Source organism: Chrysemys picta, chromosome 5 (assembly GCF_011386835.1).
Source record: "Chrysemys picta bellii isolate R12L10 chromosome 5, ASM1138683v2, whole genome shotgun sequence".
Classification (NCBI taxonomy): Eukaryota; Metazoa; Chordata; order Testudines; family Emydidae; genus Chrysemys; species Chrysemys picta.
Window position 1 is genome coordinate 71,389,073 of NC_088795.1, and position 8,323 is coordinate 71,397,395.

Here is an 8,323-nt window from a genome sequence, read left to right on the forward strand (position 1 = left end):
GGATGCCCTCCCGGGCTTCCAGTGACAGGGGGTATTGAGGGACTGACGTGGGGGTTAAGGAGGGCTTCACTTGAATCCTTACTGGCTCTGCCGAAAGGAGCAGGCCAACATCAGTGTCAGAAATTCCCCAGAGGGTTAAAGGCAAGTCAGTGAGGTCAGGGGAGGGGGGGGAGGGTTTTCCCAATTACCCTGAGTTGGGGCCGAATCTCCTAACACGGTCATCAATAATCCTACCCCTTCAGGAGTGCAGGTTAAAGTAGCCTCAAGCTTACAGAGTAAATCCCGGCCCATCAAAGGGATCGGACAAGCTGGGGAAAAAAGAAAATGGTGAGAAAAACATTTATCAGCATAAATAACATTTAGAGGCAAAGTGAGTCCCAGAGACTGTGGGTTGCCCTCCACCCCAGTTGCAGTTTTAACCTCAGAGGATAGCCAGGGAGAGGGGGCATGATTTAAAAGAGAGAAAGTAGCTCCAGTATCAATGAGGAAGGAGACAGGCAGTCCCTGGACTGAAAGGGTTAGACAAGGCTCTTTGCTGGGAGGGGAGAAAGTGAGGAAGGAGCCCGCTAAAGACATTAAGGAAATAAGACCATCACATTGTTTGCCTTCGCCCCCGGGGTACCGTCATTGAGGAGGCTGAGTTTGCTGCAGCTGCTGCTGTTGCCCGTAATTGATCCAGGCCTGGGGAACGGGCTAAGCTGGTGGTGCAGGGGTGTATTCGTCCCTGGTGTAAGTATCTGCGGATGCGACCGGACCCTCTGGGCGTCCCCAGGGGCATTCACGTTTAAAGTGACCGGGCTGTCCGCACTGAAAACAATTTCCTGGTGGCTGGGGTTGCCAGGACCCTCTTCCCCGAGCACCCTGAAATCCCCTGCCACGGCCACGGCCTCTGCCTCGAACACAGCCGCGAAAAGCTAAAGCCATCAACTTATATTCTTCCTTTTTCTCTTTCTTTTTACTACTTTCCCTTTCTTTCTCCCATGCAAAATCAGCTACGTCCAACACTGAAGTGACTGACTCACCTCCCCAACCAGGGCGAAACTTTAAGAAATAATCCCTTACAGGGGGCACTGACTGATTCACAAAAAACGAAATAAGAGTAGGGTGGTCTGCTTCTCTCTCAGGATCCATCTGAGTGAACATTCGGGCCCCCTCCAATAGCCTCGACCAGAACTTTCTGGGTGGCTCATCAGATTCCTGCCGAATCTGCATGAACTTAGCCTGATTAGGCGAGCGGCGAGCCATTTCTTTGAGTCTCTCTAACAATCGCTCTCGATCTGTTCGCAGCTGAGTCAGCCTTGGCTGACTCCAGTCTAGGGGATTCCAGCCAGCGGCTTGATCCCACCTATCCATCCAAGTAGTATTAACCGCATCGCTATCCCCCCACGTCCTTTCTGCCATCCACAATCTACTACGTTCCTCTCTGGTCAAAACTCTACTTAACAACTGATCTACATCCGTATAAGTAGGATTATGACTTGAAAACAATCTTTCTAAAAGTTCTGTGATCTTTCGGGGATTTTCCCCAAAGGACCCTGACAACCGTCCCCACTCTTTCAAGTCCCATTCTAGCCATCCTTTATATTCCACAATATTAGTATGTTGTAACTGGCCATTATTGCCCACAAAAGGTTGGTCGTGCACCTGTAAAGGCATTTCTCTACTTACACCTTTATCACTCACAAAAGGTTTGGCGGAGGCAGCCTCTGGGCTATCCTCAGGGGAGGGGTATGCAACCTGCTGCATCTGCTTGATCCTTTGCCTAGTAATTACTCCTCCCGAGGTGTGCCCTTCCATTTCCCCCTTATCCCTCTGCAGAGATTCCGATCTGGAGTCTGCAGATTCCCCTCTGCGCCCTGGAGAGAGTCCCCCTGTGGAGGAATAGGGGCAGGTGCAGTGGGGACCAACTGACGAGTCAAAACACGCCGTGGTTTACACCCTTCATCGAAATAACATGGAGGGGGTTCACTCTCGGGAGAATAACTGACTGCCATAATTTTTAAAGATTTCCACAGCTCTGCTGCTGTGTCCCAACAAAACCAGTAACATAACTGTCCCGGATGGTCTTTTTTGATCTGGCTCCTTACTCCTCTTAAGGCAGCCTGTTCGAAAGAGCCATACGAAGGCCACCTCATCTCCGGGTCGGCCAATACCGCGGTATACCCAGTCCAATTCCTTACACACAGTGTGTACAACTTCCTCCTAGACATTCCTGTCTGTACTGGGAGTTTCCCTTCGTTCCATAACTTATTTACAATCCCCAACGGACTCTCAAGAGGCACGCTAGTCCCTTGACCCATGGTGTCTGACAGAAGCCCTCCAACTGGCGTTTATCCAGCTGTCCAGTACACGACCCCTCAATATTGAATTGGCTGGGAGAAATCTCCCGTGGCGCCTGCCAATTCGTATATGAGTGGTCTGACCACTGGACAGAGGCACCGCACCAGAAGGAAATCCCGGACGAGCCCCCAAATTGTTAGGTAAGAAGCAAGTCCTTACTCACCTCTCCAGCACCCGAGTTCGTGCGGAGTTGGTATGGGGCTCACAATCTGTCAGAGACCAGACACCAATTCGTTGATCAACGGGCTCACACTATCCTTAGCTTGAAAGGCTTCAGAGTAAGTGTGGCAAGTTTATTAGGGGTGAGCATCAATATTTATACACAGAAGTAAACAAAGTGATTAACAGATCATAATGGTCATGCATAATCAATCAAGATTCTACAGGATAAAACAGGTTAAAATGTAAATTAAGTAGAGAAAAGGGGAGATGGCTACTTAAGGGGAGGGGAGTGTCATGAGTAGTTCGCAGGTCAGAGCTTTGATTAAAAGTTCAGACAGAGACATCAAGTCTGGGTTAAGTTTAAGCTCATCAAAAGTTCAGACTCAACAGTAGCAGTGGAGTTGGAGACTGGCACTTTTCAATACTATACCAGGGATGTAAGATGACAAACAGGATTACTGGTAAGAGACTGCTTCTCCCCGCTCCCCCTGACCACTATGGTGTGGTTCAGAATTATATAAGATTGTACCTGATCACACAGCAAGGGTCTGTATCCATGGATTCCATGGGAACTATCGCTACTGCTGTTTAGTGGCAAACATGAACACTTCTGCTGGAGTGTTGAATACCGTGATACAGTTCATGGGCAGTACTTTAACTTCCTTTTCTGTGACCCAGCTGTTTAACAGAGACAAGCAAGTTTTAGTTTTTGTTAGCATTTTATTCCCATGAATGATCAACTATGCTACTTCTAAGAATGTACTGGAAATGAACCACTGGCCTTTGAGTTGGACCCCAGCCATAAGGGCATAGCTAGTTTAGCAGGAAATTACATCAATTTAATAGTTGGATTCATTTTAAATGCCTTGGAGGCACTTTAGTATGAGAGATGAGGGTGTTTAAAAGTATCTGAGGAACAGCTAAGTAGGATGCTTTGTGTCCTCTCTAATCACTAAATACTTTAGACACTTCTGCTTTGGGAATATAACTCCCTCAAATGCAGAACATTCCTCTGTGTTAGTCTTGACCTCTGACACTATCTGCTAACCATTGAGCTTTTATGAAGGAAGCCTGAAGCAACTATCTATACTAGTCCCAGTGTTTCAATATCATCCTTAAAAAGACAAGAAAATGCATTTCTAATATGACAGTGGGGAAGGATCTAAAAGCAAGAATGGCTATCCTGTTTAACATTTTCATGAAATGTGATTTAAGCTAATGTTTGAAGCCACAAATCACCTACAATTAAATAATTTAGTTTACCAAAATTATAGTAATTTTATTAAGGCTATTTCATTTACTAGATGTGTTTTTTGATTCTTGGAAATCATGACTTAAGTTCAATTCAGCAATTATGATTAAGTGGTCTTACCTCCAACCCTGTATGAACATTTTAGGTTCTGCTTCAATGATTTCGACAGTTCAGAGTAGTAGTATTTTCCCTGTACTTTCCTCTTCCCTTGTTCATACATATTTGCATGATCTCCATGCAGCATCCCATAGTTCCATAATATATGGGGGCAGGACAGCATTCTGCTTAAATATGCTGTCCCTATCTCAGAGTTGCCCAATTTGGGAGAACTGCATTAAATATAGTATTGTGTTTATTGGCACCCAGATGGTGTAACAGAAGTTAAAATGTGTAACAGTAAGCTAAGCACTGCATGTTTGTAGAAGCATGTTGTTTAATATCAGCCACTACATTATTCAGTTTTAATTATATCAGGTTTCTTTGACCACTGCAAAATGTGTTCTCTTCTGTGTTACAGCCTTAATGGACTATATTTTAAAAAATTACAATGAAGTGTACCAAAGTACAGTATTTTACATGCTTAATTTAAAGCAAGTATTACGACTACTTTAATTACAAAGCTAACCAAGGGCAAAGGGTATCATCTGAGCACCATGACAGGAGCTTTAGCAGCTCAATTACAGTTAAAGTTCCTCTAGAAGCTATTTAATATAGTGGATCATTTTTCTTGCAAACAAGCATGGAAAACATCCCTGCCAGAAGTCTGACTATGATCAAAAATTTCCATCACCAGTGTCCAAGATTTGTTTGTAAATTTTAGAAGGAAGGCAGTTGAGAACATGCATATAGAGCAAACATACAATATTCAGGCAGAGTAGGGAGAGAGCCAGTCTAAAGGGGCATGAGAAGATAGAACATGAATTATTGACAAATGGTGTTATACATTACAGGAATACAAAAACCTTGTAAAGAACACTGTAAATTTGATGTGTGGATTTTGTTTTCGTTAACTGACTTCTTATCATAAAAGCTCTGAAACTTTGGCTGGCTACTTTGAATCTGATCAGATTATCTGGCAACATGTATCACTAGTATTTGTTAGTCTCTAAGGTGCCACAAGTACTCCTGTTCTTTTTAGTATTTATGTGTGTATGTATATTATTATAGAAACTTGCCTTTCAAAGTATATTTAAACTTTAATTCTAAATTATTAGAATACCATCTAGAGGCTCCAACCAAGATCAGAGATCCCAATGTGCTGTGCTTAGATATAGTAAGAGACAATCCCTACCAACTGAGGAGGAATGGAAAGTTTCTTACCTGATAATTTTCTTTCTCCTAGCAACATCTCCCACAATTCTGATACATATGGGCTATTCCTTTCCTGTCTGCAGTTTCTGGAGGTGATTCAAAGTTGCAGCACACCCTATGCTAGCTATGACCCCTTCCACTGCTTGCTACCAGATGATTCATTCCAAAGCAGTGAAAAAACTCTTAGAAAATGATTAGCAACAATAATACTAACTACATACAGTAGGCCACTGCCTATGTGATAAAAATAAAATGCTGCCCCATGGCTGTGAAGCCATTCAGGCCGGATACAATTGTGGGAGATGCTGCTAGCAGAAAGGAAATTAGCTGGTAAGAAATTTTCCATTCTGCAGCCCAGGGTCTTTCCCACAATTCTAGTATACATGAGAAGTAGCAAGCAGTGAACAGGTGTAGGGAGGGATAAAAAAAATGAACATAAGTTCTGGAAAAAATGAACAGTAAGGTGGCAAAAGCTGTAGACAATACAAAATTACTCAAGATAGTGAAGTCCAAAACTGACTGCAAAGAGTCACAAAGGGTTCTCACTAAATGGGAAGAGACTGTCTAGTAAGGAGTATGGCAGAAAGGGATCTAAGGGTTATAGTGGACCACAAGCTAAATGAGAGTCAACAGTGTGATGCTGTTGCAAAAAAAAAAAAAAAAAAAAAAAGCAAACATAATGCTGGGATGCATTAACAGGTGTGTTGTGAGCAAGACACAAGAAGTCATTCCTCCGCTCTACTCTGCGCTAGTTAGGCCTCAACTGGAGTATTGTGTCCAGTTCTGGGCACCGCATTTCAAGAAAAGATGTGGAGAAATTGGAGAGGATACAGAGAAGAGCAACAGGAATGATTAAAGGTCTAGAGAACATGACCTATGAAGGAAGGCTGAAAGAATTGGGTTTGTTTAGTTTGGAAAAGAGAACCGAGGGGACATGATAGCAGTTTTCAGGTATCTAAAAGGGTGTCATAAGGAGGAGGGAGAAAACGTGTTCATCTTAGCCTCTAAGGATAGAACAAGAAGCAATGGGCTTAAACTGCAGCAAGGGAGGTTTAGGTTGGACATTAGGAAAAAGTTCTTAACTGTCATGGTGGTTAAACACTGGAATAAATTGCCTAGGGAGGTTGTGGAATCTCCGTCTCTGGAGATATTTAAGACTAGGTTAGATAAATGTCTGTCAGGGATGGTCTAGACAGTATTTGGTCCTGCCGTGAGGGCAGGGGACTGGACTCGATGACCTCTCAAGGTCCCTTCTTCCAGTCCTAGAATCTATGAATGAATCTATGAATCTGCTCAATGTGTAATAGCAGTAGAAAAAAGTTAACAATGTTAGGAACCATTAGGAAAGGAATAGATAGTAAGACAGAAAATATCTTAATACCACTATATAAATCACCCACACTTTGAATACTATGTGCAGTTCTGGTAACCCTATCTCAAAAATATTTATTAGAATTGGAAAAGGTACAGACAATGGCAACAAAAATTGGGGGCATGGAAGATTAAAGAATGGGACTATTCATTTCCGAAGAGAGTCAACTAAGTGTGTGTGTGTGGGGGGTATGATAGAGGTCTATAAAATCATGAATGGTGTGGAAAAAGTGAATAGGGAAATGTTATTTACCCCTTCACATAACTTAATCAAGTAGCCCCTATTTCTTGTGTTCACAGGCAGCAGATTTAAAACAAACATAAGGACGTACTTCTTCACACAACGCAGAGTCAACTTTTGGAACTCACTGCCAGGGGATGTTGTGAAGGCCAAAAGTATAACTGGGGTCAAAAAAAGAATTAGATAAGTTCCTGGAGGATAGGTCCATCAGTGGTTCTTAGCCAAGATGGTCAGGGATGCAACCCCTTGTTCTAAATGTTCCTAAACCTCCACTTTCCAGAAGCTGGGAATGGACAACAAAGGATGGATCACTTGAAATTGCCGTTTTGTTCATTTTCTCTGACGAATCTGGCACAGGATACTGGATTAGATGGACCACAGTTATGACCCAGTATGGCCATTATTTTCTTGAGATATCAGGAAGGCACACACACCCCTTTTTGAACTGCTGAAATGGCAAAGTTATGTTACCACCTGCAGCATCTTCCTAGCAAAGAGGCCTTGGTGGAAACAGGAAGTCCGTCATATAGTGTATGACAGTGGTGTTAGCCAAATGACCATGCGACTGCTCTGCAGATTTCTGCAGTGGAAGCACAAACTCTTTTGGCCCATGAGGTTGCCAGGGATCATGCACCTTGACTCCTTCTTGAATAGGTGCACTGGATAGCTTGCATGCCTCAACAGTGCATAGTCTGTTTCATCTAGTAAGGGATAGCTTGGATACTGTAAGCCCTTAGCACCTCAAGATGAAAGGAAATTAACAGGGAGCCGTTTTGGATTCTGTATGTTTGTTATAAGTTTTCAGTGCTCTTCTGACATCTAGAGTGTGCCACTGCTTCTTGGTTGGGGCTCTGGTGCTGGACAGAATGAAGGCAGTCAGAAGCTCAAGGGGATGGGTGGTTAAGGCTTTCAACATCAGTGATAGGTCAAACTTAGGCCTTGTCTACACTACGAGAGTAGTTCGATTTTACTTGCATCGAATTTTTGTAATCGATATTGCAAAGTCGAACGTGTGTGTCCACACTAAGGACAGTAATTCGACTTTGTGCGTCCACACTAACGGTGATAGCGTCGACATTCGAAGCGGTGCACTGTGGTCAGCTATCCCACAGTTCCCGCAGTCCCCTCTGCCCATTGGAATTCTGGGTGTAGCCGGCAATGCCTTCTGGGTAACAAAATGAGTCGAGGGTGCTTTTGGGAAACTGTCGTCATCCGTCCATCACTCCCGCCCTCCCTCCCTGAAAGCGCCGGCGGGAAAACAGTTCGCGCGCTTTTCCAGTCATTGACAGCGCGGACGCCACTGTACTCCGAGCATGGAGCCCGCTGCGACCATCGCTGCAGTTGTGGCCGCTCTCAACGTCTCGCAGCTTATCATAAAGGTTTCCCTGAGGCAGATGCAGAAAAGTCAGGCAAGGAGGCTACGGCACCGCGGTGATGTCCTGAAGTCTGAGAGTAGCACAGACCTGTCAGAAAGCAGGCGACCCAGCGCCGAGGACATCACAGTGGCAATGGGTCATGTTGATGCCGTGGAACGGCGATTCTGGGCACGGGAGACAAGCACTGAGTGGTGGGACCGCATAGTGCTGCAGGTCTGGGATGAATCCCAGTGGCTGCGAAACTTTCGCATGCGGAAGGGAACTTTCCTG